Source organism: Onychostoma macrolepis, chromosome 21, assembly GCF_012432095.1.
Source record: "Onychostoma macrolepis isolate SWU-2019 chromosome 21, ASM1243209v1, whole genome shotgun sequence".
Taxonomy (NCBI): domain Eukaryota; kingdom Metazoa; phylum Chordata; class Actinopteri; order Cypriniformes; family Cyprinidae; genus Onychostoma; species Onychostoma macrolepis.
In genome coordinates, this window is record NC_081175.1 from 17,093,874 (window position 1) to 17,119,173 (window position 25,300).

Here is a 25,300-nt window from a genome sequence, read left to right on the forward strand (position 1 = left end):
GTCCCGCTGGGTGCTCTGTTTAGAGGAAATGGCACTGTCTTACCATTACGGAGGTTTATGCTGAAGTCTAAAACTGTTAGAACTGTTTTGCGATTAATTATTAATTCTAATTAAAGTTCATTAATAATACATTAGCATTAATGTTCATGGGTGTTTAAAAAACTGGATACTGTAATGAAACTGCGTAGACAATTCATTCACAATTCATTATGCCAACTGGATTGAATGACTTAATAATTGCATAGCTGTCCTTGTTAAAAGGAATTACACATGTGTTTACACTCCTTGAATATGCTTGTGGCCTCTATATATGAAGCGCAGTTGTCATTTTGAATATCCTTCCTGGTGAACATGAAATATTAGGATGCATATTCAAAAGCACACGAATGACCTTTCATGCTCTTGCCTTGATTTTGTACAGAGTACTTGTTTTTTAAAGGGATAGTTCACTCAAAAATGAAAATTCTGACATTAATTACGCATCCTCATGTCGTTCTAAACCTGTAAGACCGTTCATCTTCGGAACACAAATTAATATATTTTGGATGAAATCCGAGAGCTTGCTAACCCTCCATAGACAGCAATGCAACTGAAAAGTTCAAGGCCCAGAAAGGTAGTAAGGACATCGTTAAAATAGTCCATGTGACATCAGTGGTTCAACCACAATGTTATGAAGCTACGAGAATACTTTGACGAGTGTTCACAAAGCATTATCGTAGCTTCATAAAATTACGGTTGAACCAGAGATGTCACATGGACTATTTTATCAATGTTCTGGCTACCTTTCTGGGCCTTGAACGTGTCAGTTCCATTGCTGTCTATGCAGGGTCAGAAAGTTATCGGATTTCATCCAAAATATCTTAATTTAAGTTTTATGGGTTTGGAATGACATGAGTGTGACCAATTAATGTGTGAACTATCCCTTTAAGAAGCTTCAGCTATGATATCACACCCAGACCTCACATCCTTTTTCTGTACCTTTTTGTAGAAGAACGTATTGTGTTTTCGTCTGTCAACGTCTGGGACAAATTCAAATTGCAAAAAATTGATGACGCAGATGTTCATTGGTGGCTAATGATGTTTTCATTGCATTACAAACATCCTGTCACACATACAACCTCATATATTACATATTATAGTTCTTTTTTGCTCTCTAGTGCAATTTTCTGTACTTTCTTCAACAAAAATGATTGTAAACAACTGTTTAATTAAATCTGTTATTTTTATTTTACATGCATTACCTTCTTTATGATTATATATTACAAAAAACATACTTTACAACTACAGCGCTCATTGGAGCAGAGATAACTTGGCCTCAAAGTTGGGTTTCTTACCCAGATGCTCTCCTCCCACACCCCAGTCCCGCCTCCAGTCACCTTGTGTTCTTCAGTCATGCACACTTATTTCCTATCAGTTATTTTTCCTGCCCTCCTTGAACCCGTTGACCTCTCGCTCTGCAGCCTGTCTGCTCTCACACTCAGTTTTAAAAACACTGTGCTACACAAAGTGTCAAGCTTTCTCTTGCCCTCCCTCCCAGACCTCACAGCACGGACAGGCTTACCTCTTACTTCGCTCTGCTTTTGCAACTTGACAATTGATGTCTCAAGACTCCAACTACAAGAGAAGAAATATTTTTGCATTTAGAAAAGTCAGATGAACAGTGTAGTGTGTACTTGTGATCTTTATTTAACTGCTTTCAGTGTGTCGTTACTCAGGAAATGTAATTCATTGGAGATCACACAGGATAATTATAGAGCGAGTCTCAAGGCTCAAGTGTTACCACAAGGTTCCATTCAGTGCTTTTCACGTGGGAAGTCAGTTCATTGTGTGCATCAGCTTATCCATTGTTTTATTCATATTCTGATGACACATTTTCCAGAAACCCTAAGTGTAAATGATAACACAAAGTACTCGAGTCACTGAATAGCTATTTTTGTGTCACTTGTAAGTGAAAGCCTAGTTAGTAATTTATGCATTTCTAGAGACACTAAACGGAACTGATAAAATAATGCTTGTTTCCAAACAAGTTTCCCAAACACAGACTAAAAACCTTGTATATATTATTGCATATGCCTACCAACAAGAGATTTTCCCTCACAGTATTTCAGAAATCATGCCATGTGTCCTGTATATTGTTCCCATTCTTAATCAGAACTAGCAATGCCAATTTCTAAACAAATCATGTGCATAGATTCTTTGCCATGCGTTGGTCAAAGTTAGTCAAATGCTCTGAATCAATTCTAGATTCAGTCTGAATCAGCTCACTCATGATCTGAAATGTCTGGAATGGTGATACTTTTTTTACACAGAGAACAAAAAGAGTGATGGATGAGGAGCATATTTAGACATTTACCTATACCATATTTATGGGAACAACCTGAAATAGCATCTATCCGTTTGCCAGCCACAAAGAAAATATAATCTGTGCGTGCACCTGTGAACGACTCCTTACAAGAACATTTTCCAAACAAAACACTAGCAGTACATGTACCACGGCATTACCATGTTTTTTATTTATAATGTGCATTTTATCATGGGTTATCATGTAAATGCCATGGTACACAGGATAAATACGGTAATAATTCATGATATTGCTATATATCAAAGTATATTTCATACTATCACTATAGTGGGCAACTTTTTGAAAAGGTAATTTTGAGAAACTCCGACTATTCCTGTGTTATATGGGGTGACAAATGGGCAGGTCTGAAACAAACAAACAAACAAACAAAAACATTAAACATTTAGAAATAGAAGTTCACATTATACGGGCCATTATTCTTTGTAGTGGTAAAAGGTGTCCCTCTAATTTGCAACTGTTGAAATAAACGTTAAATACCAATAGATTATTAAATGATTGCGTATATGTATTCAGTGCACAATTTGTGCAACAATATAACATTTTTAACACAAACAAATTGTGAATATAGATTTTATTTAACATGCACAATTTAATTAAAATTTAAAGTTATCTAAAAAAAAGACATTATATTTTAAGAAAAAGTTGTATCTCCCAAATATATGTCTGTGGTGTTAGAATAATTACTTGTATTATAATCTGGTATTAATAAAAAAAATAAGCTACTTAAGCTGCTATTTTACAGAATATAACATATTAAAGGTATAGTTCACTCAAAAATGAATATTCTGTCCTTAATCATGTCATTCCAAACCTGTAAGACCTTCGTTCATATTCGGAACACAAATTAAGATATTTTTGATGAAATCCGAGAGCTTTCTGACGCTGCATAGACAGCTACGCAACTGAAATGTTCCCAGGCCCAGAAACGTAGTAAGGACATCGGTAAAATAGTCCATGTGACATCGGTGGTTCAAACGTAACTTTACAAAGCAGCGAAAACAATTTTTGTGCGCAAAAAAAACAAAACAACTTTATTCAACAATTCTTCTCCTTCGCATCACGCTAGGCGCCATTATAGAGAGTATCATGACGCATGCTCGTATGTTCCTTTGCACGTAAACGAGGCTTAGCGCATGCGTGTTCTACGTCAGCAGCATCACGCACATGCGTTGTTTAAGTGCAGAGGTACTCTTGGCAGAAGACGTGATTTGGAGAAGAACTGTTGAATAAAGTATTTATTTTTGTTTTCTTTCTGCACAAAAAGTATTCTCGGTGCTCTGTAAAATTACGGTTGAACCGCTGTTGTCACATGGACTGTTTTAGCGATGTCCTTTTAAATAAAGTTTCAATAGACAGTTTGCCATTTGTATATGTATAAATGTCACATGGTCACATCCTGATGTTCACATGAAAACAAAAACACCTCTGAGTCAGCCTTGTCCCCCTTGGTGCAAATCAGCAACTGTGTTTCTGTGTATGGGCTGCGTGACAGTAAGGTGTCCTATTGCAGACAGTGCCAGGGGCTTGTTTGAGGACACGAGGGTGACAGGGCCCCCTGAGGCATGAGGTGGCGAATGACTCGTCATGGTTTTTCTGGACTCTCTGCCTGTCCATTCACGCGCTAGTGCCGACCTCATCGGCATCTGACGTGTTGTCTCAAATCTCTAACTCTAATCATGGTTGGCATGGCCTCATATTCAGTGACAGCGTGTAGTTGGGCTAAGGGCTGGTGTCTACATTAAAATGAAAATAACTGTGTGACGCTGAACAGAACAGCCAGTGGTAGCACCTCAATCCATCCATCCAGAGAGAGAGAGAGAGAGGAAATGGGTCTGTAATGTTATAATGATCCATATAGTAGCAGCATAAATGGCAAAATGTACTGCATTTTATCCCAAAAGCCAAACAATCTATTTACAGTAATTGCTATCATGTATGTTTTTAAAAATTAATTAGTTCACCAAAAAAAAAATCATTTGTGATGAACATTTGTCATCATTTGCTCACCCATATGAGTTTTGGTATTTAGCATACAAGTCATATGGATGCTTGTACTGTTTTTTTTTGTTTGTTTGTTTGTTTTTTTTGGAGCTCAACAACCTGAAAATAGAACCATAAGACATTTTCATTCCTTGAAATAAAATATAAAAAACTTAAACTTACTTTTTTTGAGCTAGTTGACAAGGCAAAATTTCTCATTTAAATTTTGTTTAACTAAATGAAACTAAATTAACTAAATAAAACTATTAATAAATAAAAAAAATAATAATAATTAAACTATAGTGACATGTTTAAAAATATTTTAAAATGACAACAAAATAAATAAATAAAAAAATTAAATTAAAGTGAAAGCAAAATTTTTTAAATAACATTTAATTAAAAATATTAACAAAAACTATAATAGTAAATATCAATCATACTAAAATAACACTGATTCAAGTTTGGCAACTGTAAATGAGTGGTGAGTAAATTATGATAATATTTTAGTTTCTGAGTGAACTATCAAGAAGATTAAAGTTTTCTTTAAAATTCTGTAACTGTGCTCTCAGAGTTCAATGCATGTCAAGTCTGTGAAAGCACATAGATACAGTCAGGTGCTGCAGGGCATGCTGGGACAGCGTGTGGAGGTCATGATGAGCGGGAAGGCAGTCCCTGTTTCAGCGATATGAGCTGTGACAGATTCATCCGGCTGGCAATGACAGATCAGAGACCACAGTTGAGTTAAGAGATAGAAAGAACACCCCCGTGGCTGAACAAACTCTCATCTGTCTGCTAACAGAGAGAATGAAGAGAGGGATAATGGTATAATAGTGGTTTATTTCATTTGTTTTCATTTGGCTGTTAAATACATACATATATGTGTGTGTGTGTGTGTGTGTGTGTGTGTGTGAGAGTGTGTATGTATAGATAGATAGATAGATGATAGATAGATAGATAGATAGATAGATAGATAGATAGATAGATAGATAGATAGATAGATAGATAGATAGATAGATCGTGAAAGAGAAGTATTCTCTTTTTTTTTATCTTTCTGACCTATGTATAATTTTAATTTATATATCTAAATTACATATATTCTGTTTAGAATTTCAAACAATGATTAATATTAATATCCTCAAATGTTTTTATGGAGTATGATAACATGGGTAATTCACACTGAAAAATTACTTAAAATGTTCTTCATTCATTAAATTTCATTGGTAATTCTGTTTCCTTGAATTTAAAATAACAATTATGCATCTGCAACCATTCAAATTGCGTTTAAATTTAGAAACAGAATTGGACTTTTAAAGGCATGCCAAACTGGCGCACAACCCTACTGTCAACACACCAGATCTTCAGAGAAATGGCCACTTAAGGCAGGAAATTTGTTGCTTTTAAACTTCCGGAAGCATCTGAACAGAGCAGTTAAGTCTCGGGTCCCTCAGGTACTGCCTCTGCGATAAAAGCTGTAAGTGGTTTGAAACTTTTTGAGATGTGTTGCATTTAGAGTGGCTGAGTACTTCCAGGACAAGGCGCAGCTTTTTACCATCCACAGAGGATAATGTGTTTCATAAATAGACTTATTCATTAGGTATCTCTCTCTCTTACCTTGGTCATCTGGTCTTAGTCATGGATAGTTTCCGAACACGGGTGTCACAAGGTACTTGACTGATACCTGGCGTGGATCATGTCATGAAATCATGCCTTGGTGGTTTGTGGTTGTTCTCTGAAACAAGAACAACAACCCATGTTTGTTGGATTTACCAAATGAGCCTGTTTTCATAGCCATAAATCTTATCAGTGTCTGGTCTAGAAACCTCAGTATGACCTTGATTTTGAAGGTTTAACAAGAGTACATGGTTGTGGAACAAGGATAACAGGAAGTAATGTTCACCATCCTCAAAGTGAGCAGCACTCTGCCAACTGCATAGTCTGATAATAAAATCCAATATTGGATGATTCACTCCGTCATTTACGTGCTTAGATTATGAGCTCTGGCTGATAGAGGCTGCGGAGGGTCACATGACAAGATCACAGGCTTTAAATCACACTGAGGATGGTGACTCACCCTACTGGACATCGCTTTTTTTCTTACTTGTGTGTGTCTGAAGCGAAAATTGCATTAGGACTGCAGCGATAGCAGATGTTTGATTAAATAAGTGTGCATCGCTAATGCCGTGTTCATTATCGTAAATTACAAGAATGAGTCATCAAATACCACGCTGCATTGTCGGAACAGCATCATTAGGGAACTTAATGAATGAAATATTACTTTCAAGATTATTTACCCTTCACATGTGGAAGATTTGCTTTTAGTCTAAGCATCAGTGAAATAATTACACCATCTGAGAGAGTCAGAAAACGAATTTGTTTCCTCTGGAGGTCCGTTTTCAGCTGTGGAGCAGATGTTATCTGTTTCTGTGTTGTGATATAGACTTCCACACATACGCTATTTACACTTATTTAACGCACTCTAAAAAGCTTTCTGCTGTTCTCTTCGTCTGTCGAGTTGAACATCCTGTGTCACTCGACAAGCAATTACCAAAAGCAGGCCTGGTTTAAGGACACCTGCCTATCAAACTTTGAAGCTTTCTTAGAAATGCAACTTTGGGATTTTAGTTCCAGGAAAGTGGCTTTACTGATTCAGGTGGATCTTTTATTAGAAACTGTCTGAGTCATACACTCATGAATTACTTTCCTCAGCCCTTGATTGACAGACTCTCCTCTCCCGTAATGGAGAGCTGCTTTTATGGATCTGTTCAGATCTATCTAGAGTTGCATTAGGAATTGCACTTTAGAACACGGCAGTTTCATTTATAGCTCAGATGAAATGATGTTGTCATTTTGTGCAGTACACGCAGAGGTGAAATGAAGGTCTAGTAACATTGCTTTAACGTAAAGACGATAATTGTTTTCTAAAGATTAATGTGCTTGAACTAGGACTGTCTATAGAGTTAAAAATGTAATTATTTAAGATGTTTACACAATATGCCCATTAATTAAAGAAATAGGTCACCCAAAATATGTGGCATGTGAAATACGTCAACACATGATCATTTTCAATTGCTAGTCATGTCATATGTTATTGTTTTTTTTCAGCATCTCACACCATGAGCATTGTCTTTTAAGAAGCTGTGTCAGACTGAATTTATGATTTTTTATTTTATTTTTTAATATATTTGTTTGCAATTGATCTCATTAAATTGACAGCCTTAAATGAGACACATCTCAGGATTTAGTTGAGTTTATGCAAATGTAATCAAAGTAAATGAGCATTAAGCTTAAAGAGCACCTGAACTGATCAAAATCAGATGCCAGTTTGGTTGTTTCATTCATGCTGATTTCAGTGGGGAGTCCTCTCTTGTCTTTGACAGCGCATTGGATCTGGGAATGAGTCTCCTACACTCTTTAAGCTCCTCAGAGACAGGCAGCAGGCGGTTGTTGCCATGGTAGCTGGTCACCTGATTGTGTCTTTGCCAATAGGGATTCCCCATTTATAACATACTGTGTTGCTGGAATTCTTATCAGGGTGTGTTGCACGTGTGTGTGAGAGTGTTTACAGTGTGTTCAGATGTATTATAATGTTTAAATATGTTTGATTAGCAGACGTGCATTTCCCCCCAATATAGTGCATTGCTTCCCATGGGATCATTAACGTTTTGTGTTCTATCTTATCTCTACTTGTGTGTGTGTGCGTGTGGTTGTTTGTTGGGAAGAGGGGGTTTGAGCTTCCTCCCGTGATGCCCTGGGGAGGGAAGTATGAGTCAGGAATGAGTCAGAGAGTCCCCCTCCCTGCCCTGCCCTCACACACACACACACACACACACACACACTCTCTGACATACTGAGATGGAAGGAGAAATGGCAGATACTCAATTTATCACAGTGGGCTGCATGTATTTTCAAGTGCATAGACAGACTACCTTGATGACATGAAATGCACATGCACAAATATTAAATCGAATTTAATTCAGTTTGATTATAAATATATTATTATGTATTACATTTTATAATTTGTATATGACAAAATTAAAAAAAATAAAATAAAATAAAAAATTAAAAACTTTTACCAATTCTCTGAATAATGATTGGGATGAAAATCTAAATCCAGTCACCATTTACTCACCCTCAAGTTGTTCCAAACCTGTATTAGTGTCTTTCTTCTGTTGAACACAAAAGAAGATATTTTAAAGAATGTGTGTAACCAAACAGTTGCCAGTAACCAGTGAATTCCATGGTAGGTTTTTTTTTTTTTTTTTCCCCACACTGTGGAATTCAATGGCTACCAGCAACTTTGGTTACCAACATTTTTCAAAACATCTTCTTTAGCAGTCAAAAGAAGAAATAAATGTATACACCATGGAGGTGAGTAAATTAAACTACGCCATTAATGTTTGTTGAATATTGTTATAAATTGATGAGAATGTATGCTCCTTGGCTCATATTTAAATATGAAAAAAAGAGGCCCCCAATCAGTTGATACTTAGTAAAAGGGATAAATGTGTCATTGAAGCATTATCATTGCTTGTATAACATAAAATATATTTGTTCCACATTTGCTAATGTGCCACTGTGAGAACCTGTTTATATTTAAACTCCAGCTTTATTAGGAACCATTAACACTCTTCACAATGCCTTGTTGAATAATGTCTCACAAACACTTATGTTCAACTCTAAAGTATTCTCTAAACTCAGCCTACGTTCTCTAAAACCCACTCTTAAACTTTTATGTTTTTTTTAAAAACTAAATTAACCCACCTACACATTTTTTGCTGTGTATTCTCTCATATTTTGTTGTTTGTTGTTGTGCCACTGCTGTGACCCAGATTTCTGGCCACCGATGGCTGTTTGTATAGTTATGCACCTGTCCTCTCACTATCGACTGCACGAGTCTCTGTCTATTTTGCATTTTTCCATTGACAGGTCATTCATCCAATTCAGAGCGCCCTCATTTGCTGTACAGGACCAGAAGGGTCGACGACGTGCGAAACGTGACATCATCGCCATCACCAGTCATATCTGGCATCTATGCCCTAAAATCATTTCTGGGGCAGCCCGCTGTTCACCTGCCAATGTCAATCTGCGGGTTATAACCATAATGAACCATCTGCCTTGCGAGGTCAAGTTGCTTTGGAAGGAGTAGTGTCTCACAGCTTCTTTGTTCCTGCTGGTTTGTCTCGTCTCTGCGGGCATCCGATGGAACAAACACTCCAGTTCAGTGTGCCCGCGACTTTCATCATCCCCCCTCCCAGAGCATCACAAATGACTCTCTGGATGTGTAATAAGACGCTGTGCATGGATGGCCGTCTCAGCCACTGTGAACGAGGCTTGGCCAATCTCACATCAAGAGCTCTGAGTTAAGTACGATGACAGCCATACTATTTGCCCTTGACTTTTTATTCCTGTTCTTCCTTATTTATTTTACATCAGGCGCAAAAAGAAGATGTGACTAGTGCCACTGGAAAGAAAAGCTGTGATATTTGGTGACGTGGAAGGGTCTGGTGACTCTGAATGAGTTTGGCTAAGTGTGAAAATACACGTCTGAATAAAGCAGATGACAGTAAGCTCTGTTAGATCCTGTCAGCGTGTCACCATGCACACATGTAGAGACATACAGTACACAATATGAGATAAGACGTGCTCTTTACTGAACATTATGAACTTACACAGATGCAAGACATCAAGATGAGCAAACATTGACAAATATTAAATTATTCATCATGGAACAATTAAATTGTGTTTTATCCACCTTTTTCTTGACTTATAAATTGGTGCGGCCATTTGTAAATTCTATGGGTCTAGCTTCCAGTCTCAGCCGCGTCCAGCTATTTTTAGTTGTACAAAACAGTTCATTTTGCTGCTTGATACTGAAAATTGGTGTGTCTTATCATATTATTTTAATGTCTTATCTTAATTATGAACACACTGGTTTGTAGTGCAAACAGTTTTACTTGTTATTCTCCTCGTTATTTACCTATAGCGGCTAATGAACCGAAGTCTCACCCATAGGCTTACTGCTGCGTTGAAGAAAAAGGTGGATAAAACGGATAGTTCCGGTCCTTGATTCTGATTGGTTGAGCCACGTTCGAAGCCGTTTTTTTATTTTTTAGTTCAATAAAATTGATGAGGGTGGCATTGCTTAGATAGTTGAAAAAAGTTCATTGAGATCTCTGATGTTTGCAGAACTTGATAATAGATAGAGTTGATAATAATAGATAAAAAAATAATAAAAATATAAATAATAATAAACATGAACACACACACACATACATGTATATGTATATATATATATATATATATATATACACATATATACAGTGTCCTCCAAATGTATTGGAACAGTGAAGACAAAATTGATCTGTTTGCTGTGAAGTCAAGACATTTGCAAATATGATGAAAGATGAATATGAGACAAAACTACAGAATGTCACATTTTATTATTAGCCGTTTCAACACATAGATGTTTTACCAAATAAAAAGAACAGCACTTTTAGAGTTCATCCCACTCATTGATGCGAGCATAAGTATTGGGACAGTTGAACATAAGGCAGATATAAAAGATTAAAAGCTATTATTTAGCTGCAGATCCCTTGTGCACAATCACAGCAGTGAGTCTGTGACCCATAGACATCACCAGACTCTTGGTCTCATCCTTTGAAATGCTTTTCCCAGCCTTTAATGCAGCCAATTCCAATTGTTGCTTGTTTTGGGGAGTTTCTGCCTTTACTCTCCTCTCTAGCTGGTGAAATTCATGTTCAATCGGATTTAAATCTGGAGATTGACTTGGGCAATCTAAGACTTTCCATTTCTTTGCCCTTATAAATTCCTTGACTGAACTGGCAGGGTGTTTTGGGTCATTGTCCTGATGCAATATGAAGCAATTCCCAATGATTCTGGTGGCATTTTCTTGAATATTGGTAGGCAAGATGGTTTTGTACCCTTCCAAATTCATTCTGCTACGGTCATCATACATTAAGTCATCAGTAAAGTTGAGAGGGCCTGTTCCAGAGGCAGCCATGCATGCCCATGCCATGACACCACCTCCACCATGCTTTACAGATGAGGCTGTATGCTTGGGATCATTGCAGTTCCCTTTTTTTCTCCACATTTTTGCTTTCCCATCGGTCCAAAACACAGTTCCAAAACTCTTCTGGCTCACCTTTGTGCTTTTTTGCAAACTCTAATCCTGCCTTTCTATTTTTGGAGCTGGTCAGAGGTTTGTATCTTGCTGTGTAGCATCTGTAATTCTGTGTCAAAGTCTCCTGAGGACAGTAGATTGTCAGAGCATCACCCAGCTTTCTGGAAGTTGTTGGTGATTTTACAGACACGTCTTTTAGGGTTCATTTTCACAGCTTTTATGATTTGTCTGTCATCAACTACTGTTGTTTTCTCAGCCGATCAGGTAGTTGTTGGTTGCTGGTGTCGCTGGTGGTTTCCAAACTCTTGATTTCTTCATGCCCTTTGTTTTTGCTATATCTCTAATTGACTTCCTCTTTTCTTTTAGCATCCAAATTGCTTGCTTTTCTCTCAAAGTCAGCTCCCTCATCTTCATCCTGGTTTGTGTGTGTCATCATCGAATGCAAGATTCAGAATGCAGAAGTAATGGATATAACTGATACGACACATTCCCTGCTTTTAATATCTGAAGAATTAATGCAACAGGACACAGCTGATCACTTAGAAAGACCTGTGAGGCAACTGTTCCAATACTTATGCTCACATCAGATAGAGGGATGAAACTCTAAAAGTGCTGAACTTCTTATCTGGTAAAACATCTATGTGTTGAATCACCCAATAATAAAATGTGACATTCAGTAGTTTTGTCTCATATTCATCTTTCAATCATATTTGTAAATGTCTTGACTCCACAGCCAACAGAGCAATTTTGTCTTTACTGTTCCAATATTTTTGGAGGGCACTGCATATATTCTTAAATGTTATCCATCTCAAACATTTCATTTATTTAATATTGTATATCAAATAATAATAATATCAGATGTATATTTGATTGCGCATGCTCATTTCCCTTATTTTTACATCTAGATTATCTTCTGCCATCTAATGCTCACTTAAAATAAATCTTTAATTTAATAACACAAAATATATCTCCAACAAATATAAAAATGAGTATCCATTGTGTTGTTAAACGTACATTTTATCGTTTTATCGGTATCAACCAAATTTAATATCGATGCATCTCTGCATACGAGTCTACATTCTTTATTAAAGAATAACAAGTGTTCTGCTAATCCAACATAATGTAACCAATTTAACTGGAGCTTACGATTGAAAAAGTTAGTCTGGGGTTTGAAAAGTCATCTTCCTCAAGCTTCAGTGATTGCAGAGAGCTGGCGTTACCTCAATCCTTCCTCTGCTCTAACTAGCGAGTCACTCTCAGCTCTTCATCTGTTATAAAATACCACACACACTTCGTCCTGCTTTGGGACAGATGGATTAAATGCACAAAAAAGTAACGATGCGAGCTATGCAGACCCAGGTGGACTCCCTCACCTGCTCTCATGTAGCCTCGCTATTTGTTTCCAACCGTCAGATGCATTTAATGGACTCTATTTCCCCTGCTATTTATCTCTCTTTAGTCCATTAGATTGCGTGCAAAAGCAGATTGGCCATAGTGCACGTAAAAATAAGCATCTAGACGTTCAACGCAGACGCTCCACAATGGGCTTTATGTACAACCTTATCAGTGTAGTGTGCTGAGTGAGTCAGTGAATAGGTCACTGACAGGGAGATGGGCTCCTTCATTTTCATTGTATTTTTTCTCTCTCTTTTGGAAAATTACACGTCTGATACCGCAGCTGGTTCTGAACCTTGGCCAGCGTTGCGTAACCTGAGTTTGCGTCATCAGGTAGTGGCTCACATATGCCTGCTGCTGTTAACCAGCCTGTCAGGGGATGTGGGCGTTCATACCAGAGGTCTTGCTCTCTTCCTTTTCACCATCTTTTACCCTATTTTTAGTCTTTCATTTCTTCAGAATTTGTCGTTGCCTTCAGTCAGTGTCACAGAAATAAAAAATACCACCTGGATTGCAAAACCAACTGCTTTCTCATCAAGACACAACAGGTGAATAGGATAAAAACAGATATTACCATACTTCCCCAGTTGATTAATTACAGTGCATTAAGACAATTGTTTCATATTACAAGTGTTCTTTTGTTGACATAGTAAAGGTCTTAGGATATCTCTTTTTATCACCCCAAAATATACTCCAGACTACTCCAAAAGAAGATATTTTTAACAGCCAGAAAAACACATCATGTTTTTAGGAATAAAATGTTGCATAAATTAGGCGAATGATATATCAACAAACCCCTATTTAAAGTGCATATTCTGAAGAATTGTGGTAACCAAATAGTTGACAGTAGCTTTTTATACTATGTAAGTCAATGGCTAGCTACTGTCAGCTGTTTGGTTACCCATGTTCCAAACAAAAAAATTCAAATCTACATACGCAAATAGATAAAGTATAATAAAATAAACACTTAAATGTGTATTTTGGATTTTTATTACCACTAGTCTGAAAAAAGACATGTTATGGAAGCAAGCTAGACCAAAATCTCAAAATTGACCAGTGTGTGAAAAAACAAACAAACAAACAAACAAAAAAACAATGTGTTTTTGCCTGTAGTGTTTTGCCTTAAAGGGATAGTTCATCCAAAATGAAAATTCATCAGACATCAGTGGTTCAAATGTGATGTTATGAAGCTAAGAGAATACTTTTGTGAGCAACAAAAACAAAAATAACGACTTTATTCAACAATTTATTCTCTTCCACTGATGTCACATGGACTATTTTAATGATGTCCTTACTACCTTTCTGGACCTTGAATGTGGTAGTTGCGTTACTATCTATGCAGCATCAGAAAGCTCTCGGATTTCATCGAAAATAGCTTCATTTTCAATGACTTACGGGTTTGGAACGAATGTGAGTAATTAATAAAAGAATTTTCATTTTTGGGTGAACTATCCCTTTAATAACCAATGGTGTGAGTTTAGGGGCAGGACTATCTGTGTGTCCAACCAATAGCAGACTGAAAATGTGTTCAATTCAAACGTGTGGCTTTAAAAGTCCCAGGCTTGTGATGAAAAACCCTGTAATCCCAAAATCACATTTTGTGCACCTAAACAGGACACGTCTGTGACCAATAAAAGAACTTTGTCCTCATTTTAAGATTCACTGTTGCGGATCAACGGGGGCTTGATTTTTGGATCGAATCTCACAATAGGGGAAGCAAGACACCTGCTCCCCCCCCTCTCCCCACAGACACACAAAGCCCTTCTGGAAGTTTCTGTGCGTGGGCCGTGTTCCACTTCCCCTTCCTGTGCTGTGCCAGAGGCAGTGGGCATGTTATTCCCCCTCATCCTTGTCTGTCAGCTGCTAGAATGAGTCACTGAGCAACGGGCAGCAGGCTGGGTCGCCTCTGCCCACCGAACACTCCCCTCTGCCAGTGCACACAGATGGGCCTGCTGATGGAGACAAGCAATTTGTGTGTGTCCCTGTCCACCTACTCGCATATCTGTTGTTGATCTATTCCCACACACCTTAAAGAAAATAATGTTTCTGTGTTATTGTTCAGGATTCGAGTTTGTCAGCCTTTTCTGACCCACATTGACCCCCACTTCAGACTTTCTATGTCAAGCTAAATTATTGACATTCTTAAAAAAAAAACGTGTAATGCATTCCATTAATAACACTAATATTAATTTTTGCTTTAGAGCAGACCTATTCAAATGGACCCTAAATGTTTTGTGGGGAAGTTTGAGAATACTCCCTTTAGACTGACTTGACATTGACTTTTAGTGCGTCTTTAAATAATTGCACTCAGCTACAGTAACAGTCTTTGTATAATAAGCACATCGGTTGTTTCTTTTTGGAGCGTGAACAAGTACTTGTCAGTCCAGTCTAGTTGGAACTGATGCTTTTTCTTGTCTTTTTGCTTTTCTGTTTGCTTGAAGAATGACATAATGACACTGTAAAAGGCCTCAGAGTGAAGAAAAGGGGTCCTTTAAATCTTCTTTGATGGAAAATTTAAAATCCAGGTCGTCAGTATGACAAATTATGATCATTTGTTGCTCAGCCACTGAAAACCACTGATTTTAAAACTGAACATTTGACAACAGAGGCACATTTTCCACAGATAGAGGTGGGTGGTAGAATCTTACACAGAATAATACTGCATACAGTACTGTTCAAATGTTGTTGTTTTTAAAGGAATGAATACTTTTACTCAGCAAGGATGCATTGTATTTATAAAGGCAGTTATAATGTCATAAAATATTCCTATTTTTAATAAATGCTGTTTCTTTGAACTTAATATTCACCAAAAAAATCCTAAAATACAAATGTATCTCAGTTTCCACAGAAACATTTTCAACAAGAAATATTTCTTGAGCACCAAATCAGCATGTTAAAATGATGTCTGGAGGATCATGTGACACTGAAGACTAGAGTAATGGATGCTTAAAATTCAGCTTAGCCATCACAGGAATAAATTACATATTAAGATATAGGCTATTAAAACTGAAAACAGTTGTTTTAAAATGTAATAACATTGGAAAACTTTACTGTATTTTTGTAACAAATAAATGCAGACTTCTTTCAAAAACATTACAAAATCTTACAGACCCCAAACTGTTGAACAGAAGTGTATCTCAATTTACAGAAGAAAACAGTCTAGAAGGAACAACTGGGTGGAAAAACTAATTCAAACTTTCAGTCGGCCTGATCGGGGCCAGCTGAATAGACCTGCTGTAATATTAAAGAATCAACCATATATTAAATAAAATGCAGATCAAATTAACCACATTTTTAGTTAATTTTGAACTATTAAATTTTTTTAAAGAAAGAATCAGTTCACAGATTGTCTCCAGTACCGTAATGGACCACCAGGAGTTATTGGATAATATGAGTGTTTCTGAACTTGTGAACAAAATGTCAGTTTAAAGAGTCTATTGCTTTTTTGATAAGACTCTGATCTACTCTGATCTTATGTTATTGATTTGATGTCATTGAAATCTTGATCAAAATAGGTCTTTCCTTGCTTAAATACATAGGAGACTGTTATCTAGAAGATGACTCACCGGGGCATTACCAGTATGACCACCAAATTAACTTACTTGCCTTTACAGGATCTTTAAAAGCAGTACACCGTGATCCAGAAAATGAAACAAAACACATCTGACAAAGGGCCAACTGCAGTTCTTCAAAGCCCCCCTTGTAAGTAAAACATTTTCATCTCAAAGTAAGCCTATATATCTCTTCTCTCATTCTCCCTTTGCTGTGACTTCCTTCCTACATCCTGAGGGAGGACAACAAAGAGCTAAAATATATTAATAATTGATGTACGCCCACATCCAAAAGGAAAAACACCCATCCCTGCTGGTCCCCATGCCTTACTTTCACTGACCACCGTTCAACCTGTATATCTATATCCAAGTATGGCACATGCCTCCGCCTCTGGTACATCTTGTTCTCTGGGAGTTTTTCATTTCCTCTCAGCTTACGGCCTTGTAAACCACAATGTCAACAGCCAATATTCACCCCAGCACACTCGCACTGAATAGTAACAATCTACAAAGCTTCAAGGTCTCCCCTAAGTGACATGGTCACCTTTTTTTCTGGGAGCGGCTGCTTTGAATGAAGCCAGATGGCTCACTGATCATCATAGCTCTTTTTAGTTTGTCCTGAGGAAAATAAAGGAAATGAAGAGCAGGAAATGACCCCTTAGAACTGCTTTTTTAACCTCATGAAATAGTATACAGACAAAGAAATATTCAAGTATTGAAATAACTGATGTACACTCACACAAAATGAAGAAAACTTTTGCTTGTGTCTAATAATTCATCCACACCACTAGGTGTCAGTGTAAGTCCAAGACGACTGCATATGAAGCTGGTTCACATGCCCCTGTTAGCCCCTGCTGATTTGATGTCAGGTGAATTTATAATAACATTCTAGCTGTACCCTTCCATATAAAGATATAAGACAACGCTTAATGCTACACTTTGATAATCACAAGAACGACAAGTGAATAAAGAACATTCCAGCAGCATTGGTTCTGGAATTATTTTTCCCACTTTTTAAAAAAAAAGTTAAAGCATCATATGAACCAAACCAACCAGCTAGGTGGTGAATCACAACATTTCAAATTGCAGTTTCTATGCAGCTTCAAAGGCCTCTACAGCCAATGAATAAGGGTCTTATCCAGCAAAATTTTCTAAAAATAAAAAATATATATAAGTATATACTTTTTAACCACAAACGCTCGCCTTGCACTAGCTCTGTGATGTGCATCTATGACTTCACGCATTACGTAATCACGTTGGAAAGGTCATGCGTGGTTAGTTCTTCACCTTTGTACCTTTGGCCGTTTTTTGTAAAGGGCATTTACAGACTTCTTTCTCCGCAGAAGAAGATCAACACCTGCTCCTACATCACTGCCTGTTTAGCCCCGCCCACCTATTCGCGTACTCTGAAGACAACAAGCCGCTGTGCAATGCCAAGTTGTCTTTGCATTGCCTTCCTTCTGATTCCAGCATTAGGAAAGCGTGGATGAACTTTATTGTTAATGTAGTTTCAGATGCGTCACTAAGAACTTGGTCCTTTGTTCGCTTAATTTACTAACAAGGCACAATTCAACGTGGGATTTTCAGAAAGACTGAAACTAAAAGAGGATGTTGTGCCAATTATACTGGATCCGACAATAATGTTGCAACACACAAGTGTTAGTAACTGTTTTCATTTCGTGATCACAATTGCTTTGTCTGTTAAACAGATTGTTTGATATGAGTATTTACGCATTTTTAACCTAAATCAACTATTAGCCAATCAGAGCAGTGGGCGTTTACTTCTGAGTCCACACTATTCAAACGGAGCGTTCAGATGAGAATGGTTAAAAATAGTGCCGTTTTTTTAATGTAAAAATCTGATGTAAAAAAAACATAAGTGGACCACAGAGAAGAGTACAAAATAAAAAACAAAGGCAGTTCATGACCCCTTTAAGTAATATGATTTCATTCATTTTACAGGAAATAAAGCACCAAATGCATCTTATCATTTCAAAGAATTACTGTGGTAACTTCTCCAGCCTTGACTGCAGATGACATTACTTTACAGATGACATAGAGTGGGCTGCAAGTGATTGGTGAGAAATCAGGCAGGTGTGTGCACAGCAACACGGCAAACAGAGCGGGGGTGTAGATCCACTTCCGCCGTGCCACAGTGACGTCCCTTCAGGATCGAGTTGCTTTCTGAGACACGGCGCCTGCAGTCACCTCATCTGTCCAACAGCCCTCTTGTTTGTCATTAGCCAAACAGTAAGATCCGAGGGGGGCTGCCCATTGACGACCGTACTGATGGCCTGTGTTTGCCGTTCACTGTTTGTGCTAGTCACAGCATGTTCGGTAATTACACTCTGAGTTCTACACCAACGCACCGGCGTCTGGTAACCACAGCTGCCCAATCCACCATCACTACATCTCCACAATCCTGATAAGCACGCAGAGAGCTTTGCTTAATTCTGCCAATATCACAGTGAAAGACACATCTGCCTGAAACAGATAACGATCGCCGCTGTAGGAAATTATTCACTCGCTCATTCATTTTCCTCTTTGATGTGTTTTGATAAGAATTTTAAGGGTGGCTTACACAACCTCTGTGGCTATTGAACATCCAACAAAAAGCCTGGATTAGAATACGATTTTGCAACGCACTCTGCTCTAATTTTCACCAACAGGATGTTTTTTTCTCAATTTGAATGCAAATACTTCCTTTTCATAAACTGTTGACCTGGACTGACTAAAGAACCTTGTGTCTTTAAAGCTTTATGAAGACTGTGTCCAGCCAGTGACGCAATCAAATGAAGAGAGAGTGACCTGTTTTAGGCTGCCAGAGACTGGGAGGAAGGGAGGGAGCCTACAGAGCTGCGCTTTTACAGCCCCTGATACACATTCAGTGGGGACAAGTCAGGCAAGGTCTGCCACATTTCAAATCAACTAAAGCAGGTAGCACATCGCTTCATTATTATGAGAGCATTTTCTGTTCTGTTCAGGTCTGGATGTCAAAAACAGGATGAATTTTGATTTCTCAAATAACACGTTTAAATCATTCAGAATATATAATATACATATTACCTATATAAATATTGATCATTTTTAAAGATATTTTAAAATTAAAAGAAATTTCTGGTTTTATTTACCCCGCAGTAAAACTGACATTGTTTAACATGACATTATCTATCTATCTATCTATCCTTAGGAAAATCTACGAAAGAAACAGTCAATACTTTATCATATTTGCAGAAGCTAAGTGCTTTCACCTTATTGTATCCGTTACCAAATAATTTCCTCTGTATGAGTCAGGGGATTTTAATTTAATTTTTTAGTAAGCATTATTTTGGATCACCTACACAAACAAAACCAGGTGGCTGAGCTCAGCTAAGCCATAAACCACAAGAGAACGCTGAATCCTCCACCCCCTCAAGACTCCAATCTGCAGAGTAGCCCATCTGACCCAGCAAAAGACAGAGAAACCTGTCTAGCCAAAGCATTTCATGTGTTTTGTGATATTTAGTGAGTTTTTTTCTTTTTTTTAAAAAACATCCTTGCCCCTGACCTTTAGACATTTCAACTGAGGAAAGACTACACAAATACATCTCTAGCAAACGGCGTGATGCTTGTAATGGCAGGATTTTAAACTGATCTTGAGGTAGTGATTATGTAATGGCGATGTCTTTAATCAGGGAAAGTGACGCATCGCTGCAATAATCAAAGATGAAGTACAAAGACACAGGCAGACTGCAAGCCGAGTAGAGAGGTGCTTGGTAAAATATAGGTCAGTTCTGTTACTGAAAGTCTCCAGCCCACAACCCCAGTGACGACACCGGAAACCTGCCGCAAACACAGGTCATTAATGTACTATTTCAGTGTTTGAGCCCCAGCAGCCCTGGGGGAGATTACCGCACAGATGCTGATCTTGGGTTTACAGACTAGACTGACACAGCAAGTGCAGAGAGGGGTGTCTGAGCGCATAGCGTGTTTTCGCTGGAAGCAAATAGTAAGAGAAAAGGGTGACAGCTGGAGAGGTTGGGGTGGTGGACGTAATACAGAGATATGATAAGAGGAGAAGACAGTCTGTGAAAGGGAGAAACTGTAATGCCCAATACGACAGCTGTAGTCCCGCCCCTTTAGTTAATAGAGCCAATCACCTTTTTCATACAGGCAACACCTGTTTGTTTCGTTTTTATTGAGCATGTGCATTGCCTGGATCAGCCTAATTTTTTTCTTTAAGAAAGACAACATTGCTGTAATTTTGTATTGATGAATTTAAATAAATCATTTTTATTTTTTCCCTGTTCAAGTAGATTGTGGTTACATGACAAGAAATTTCATGACACATGAACTTCAGGTGAAAAACAGGGAGACAGTTTATGGGGTGAATCTCATGAAAACATCTCCAGGTCACATTTCACCCTAAAATCAAAAGGAAAAATCATATTTTGCACAAAAATTTATTTTTAGAATATTTATTTATTTAATTATTTAGATTTTTTATTTTATTTTTTTGCATTGTGAGATATATATTTGTAATTCTCTTTTTAATTTATACAATTCATTTATACTAATATATATATATATAGATATATATAGTGTAAATGAATTGCAGAAATGAAAGAGTCGGTTGATATTCATTATTGTGAAGACTTAATTGCCATGAAAATCATGTTACAATACAATATATATTACGAAAACTGTATATATATATATATATATATATAAAATTTCAGAAGTACACAGTCTTAGTTGCGCTTTGTGGTTAAAATTCTTCACTGTTCCCATGAAGCTGTGTGGTTTTCCATTAATGATGAGAGTCATTTAAGAAAACAAGCTTTCAGCAGAACTCTTTCCACAGCTTCGTCATCCTTTTATGATTTTTCGTTTTGAAAATGAAAAGCACCCTGCTGACACAGACGTCAAGGAATGCCCAGAGATACCCAGAGCTCTTCAGACTCTCTCTCTTCCTCTCATAGCAACCAGAACTGCCTAGCAACGGTTAGTTGAGGGTGGGTGAGTGCTGTGTAGTGTGTGGCTGGTGTTTGTGTACTGGGTTGTTGTCATGCAGCTCTCATCTCTCCCCAGCAGTGAGACTCACGCTGGACCCTGAAAAGGAGCATCTTTATAGTGACAGTCAAGTTTAGTGCTGCGTGTGGAGCTCATCATAATGCCAGTGATTTACAGTACAGCACATATCATTGTTTGAATTTTGATTCGGTCTCATTTTGTGCAATTCAGACAAATGAAAGCACTGACATAAAATAAATAGTTTACCCAATAGATACAATTTGCTGTAAATTTACACACCCTATAAAGCCATTCAAGACGTAGATGAGTTTGTTTCTTAATCTGAACAGATTTGAAGAAATTTAGCATTACATCACTTGCTCACCAATGGATCCTCTGCAGTGAATGGGTGCCGGGTGAGAGTTAAAACAGCTGATAAAAACATCACAATAATCCAGAAGTAATCCACACAGCTCCTGTCCATCAGTTAATGTCTTGTGAAGCGAAAAACTGTGTGTTTGTAAGAAACAAATCCATCATTAAAGCATTTTAACTTAAAACTGGCGCTTCTGTCCATAATATGAGTCCATAATAAGCAATTTTATGGAAAGAGAAGTCATATTTTAGCCAGAAGCAACTGTTTGAAAATAAAAACATCTTTAACGATGGATTTGTTTCTTACAAACACACAGCGTTTTGCTTCACTGGGGTCGTGTGGATTACTTGTGGATTATTTTGATGTTTTTATCAACCGTTTGGACTCTCGTTCTGACGGCACCCATTCACTGCAGAGGATCCTTTGGTGAGTGATGTGAATTTCTACAAATATGTTCAGACTAAGGAGCAAGCTAATCATTGATGGCCTGAAAGTGAGTACATTTTTAAGCAAATTTTTGTTTTTGGGTGAACAATTAAGAAGCTTAACCTGCCATTTGTAATGATGATCTACTTCTACATTGCCATCATCACTGATCCTCAGAAAAATTCATTTAATGTAGTCTGCCCCCCTCCAGGACCCATATGAGATGAGATCCAGGAAACCTGCTAACAAGATCATCAGTGACCCCACGTACCTTTTCGCATCACAAGCACTGCAGAGCCAACAAAAACAAAACAACCAGACACAAAAACAGTTTTTCCCCTGGAGCAGTGATCATCATCAATAACTCAACTGCACCATTTAAACAGATGGATAACACGCTGAGCATCTGTTGTGGACAGCATTTATTGCATTCATCGCTTCTTCCTTTCATTTGTTTACTCATTGTTTCTTAATTTATTACTGCTACACTGTATAAAAATAAATAAATAAATAAAAATCCAGTGGCTTTATAAATGCTATAATAATAAATAGCTATATTACTTTAAAATCTCTGAATAAATACCTAAAAATCCAAGTTAATCTTTTCTACAATTAAAATCTATTAGTTAAGTTTATTACTTGAAATGTTTTAAGAAACTTTTAAGAAAATTTTAGTTTTAAGATATAGTTACACTGTAAAAAGTGAAAGTTGACTTAACTTAAAAAACTGAGGAAACCCGTTGCCTTAAAATTATTAAGTACATAATAATTAAAAAAAAAAAAGTTAAGTGAACTTGACAATTCAATTAACTTATTTTTTTAATTATCATTTACTTAAAAATTTTAAGGCAACGGGTTTCCTCAATTTTTTTAACCCCTTAACTGTCACTCACGGTTTTGAACACAGACAAGATAGTGCACTATCCAAACTTATTTTTTTATAATTCATGAATGAAAACATTTTCCAACGTGATTTTGATGTACCATTTCCATGGTAATGCAATGTCTGATTTTAAAATGGGTTTCAAAGGATGAATTTTGAGATTTTAAGTTTTCAACTGATATATAATTTCTTATGATTTCTAAAGCGTGATAGAGAAAAAGGCAAATAAGAAGACTTTCTGTGACAAAGGTCAGAACTCCTCTTATGATGTAGATTTTTCAGGTGCACTCTTGTCATAAATTAATCTATTACTTTTCCTACATAATTTTTTTACAAAAAAAGTGGTAAAATACCTATTTAGGAGTCTTAGACCTTTCCAACGATATATAGTTTGTCATGATTAGATTAGGATTTAATTGTAAAATAGTGAAGTAAACGTAGGCGTCCCACAGGGTGGACGGTGACAGTTAAGAGGTTTTAAGTTAAGTCAACTTATCACTTTTTACAGTGCAGTAGCATTCAACTACCATTTTTAAAGATATTCTTAATATTTCTGTTAAATTTCAGTCAAAATATTTATAGTTTATTTTTTCAAGAACTACAAGAACACATTCCATATCAGTATTATTCATTTTCAACAAACAACTTAAGAAATTCATTTGGACACAATTAACAATCGCACATAGAGAAAGGGAAATCTGCTTTTCCCAGCATGCTAACAGTTAACTGCAAAATATTATTCTTTTTTTGTGGATTCCAATGAATTAATTTCACTTTACTCTTAAATTATTTATTTATTTGTTTATTTTTTAATGGATTTCTCAAATAATTAGTTATTTTAACTTGTTGGGTTTTGCAGTGTGTTTAATTTTATCTGTTATGGTACTAAACATTACTCATAACTTCAATTTTTTACATACACTTAATTAATAAGGTATATTTCAATGAATTCACAGCTTTAAAACTTAAATGTAAACATTTTCTCCAAAAACTAGTTTAAGTTTAAGTGTTAGTCCTCTAGATTTATTTTATTGTTTTTAATACTAAGGCATTCGGCTTCACCATAACACATTATTAATGCATATTGTATGTGTTTATCGTGGCCTTTGCTTGTGCTGCAAGCTCAAGTCAAATTTAGTTGTTAGCACAACTGGCCAATAAAGTCAATTCTAATTCTATAGTTCATATAATATTGTCCCAGAAACAAACAAGCAAACAGAAAATCTTGCTTAATTCTAGCTTCAGTTTTTTTACATTCATGTCTGTAGAGAATAATGACACTAGTTCAGTTCTAACGTGTATCTGTGCAGCCATTGTACTCTCTGATATGTTGCAACCACCTTGTGGAAATCTTATGCAAGAAGCTTTTGTTTGCCAGGATGTGACCCAGTGAACGTGAAATCTGTGAAATGCATGCTATGTGCCTGAACCTTGACAATTTTGGACATTGTGAAAGGAGGTTATTGTTCAACACACATGACCCATGAAACTCATTTTCAGTTTATTTCTTTTGCTTACACACACACTCTACTTTGGACATCCATTTCATATGGATGACGACTTAAAAACCAAAGCGTATGAAAGTAACGCAGTGGTTTTTGGTGTGATATGCCATTTACATGTAATTTCCAAGAATAGATTAATACATCATGCTCTTTTTATTCTCTTTCTCTTTGCATCATGAAATGTTTTCACTGCGCTTGAGGTTGGATTTATTCTCTCAGACTTTTATGAGCCAACAGCTCAATCCACCTCCTCTCTCAGGTTCAGTTGTGGTATAAAGACAGGAATACCACTATTCCTCCAGGAAAGGTCACTGTATTCATCGTGCCTTGTACACAAAGAGCTAGCACAGAAGCTTTATTAGCTTCCCGCCTCCTGCAATGACCTTCCAGTTGAGACACAGGAAGCATGGCCTTTTTCTCTCCTCCCACCAGACAGGAGGTGGACGAGGAACCAGATGTCCTGCAACAGGATGACCCTCCTTTAAATCGTTATCTCTAATTAGAGTGTTGCAGGTATCGGGCGCTCTGTAGCACACATCACAGGCCTGCAATTCATATGCTAATTACGTGGAAAACCCAACAGGAAATGCTCTAGTCTCCATCAGGAACCAGTTATATGGACTTCTTGGTGATTGCCCACTCTGTCTTCCCAGAAAAGCAACTCGACAGACCACTGACATCACTATCAA

General features: G+C 37.0%; 1 protein-coding gene across 10 annotated transcripts in view; it reads right to left on the reverse strand.

The window, feature by feature from the left end:
• The window catches only part of si:dkey-247m21.3 (5-hydroxytryptamine receptor 4), a 70,802-nt gene that overhangs the window by 28,490 nt on the left and 17,012 nt on the right, over positions 1-25,300 (reverse strand). For 8 of the 10 annotated variants that reach the window (XM_058758845.1, XM_058758842.1, XM_058758838.1 and 5 more), the window contains 2 exons: positions 5,954-6,071; positions 1,562-1,614 (listed from right to left, as the gene is read on the reverse strand). The gene's annotated coding sequence lies outside the window, so the exon portion shown is untranslated. Of the gene's footprint in view, positions 1-1,334; positions 1,499-1,561; positions 1,615-5,953; positions 6,072-25,300 lie in introns of those variants that run through there. The other 2 variants (XM_058758846.1, XM_058758847.1) reach the window with 2 other exon arrangements.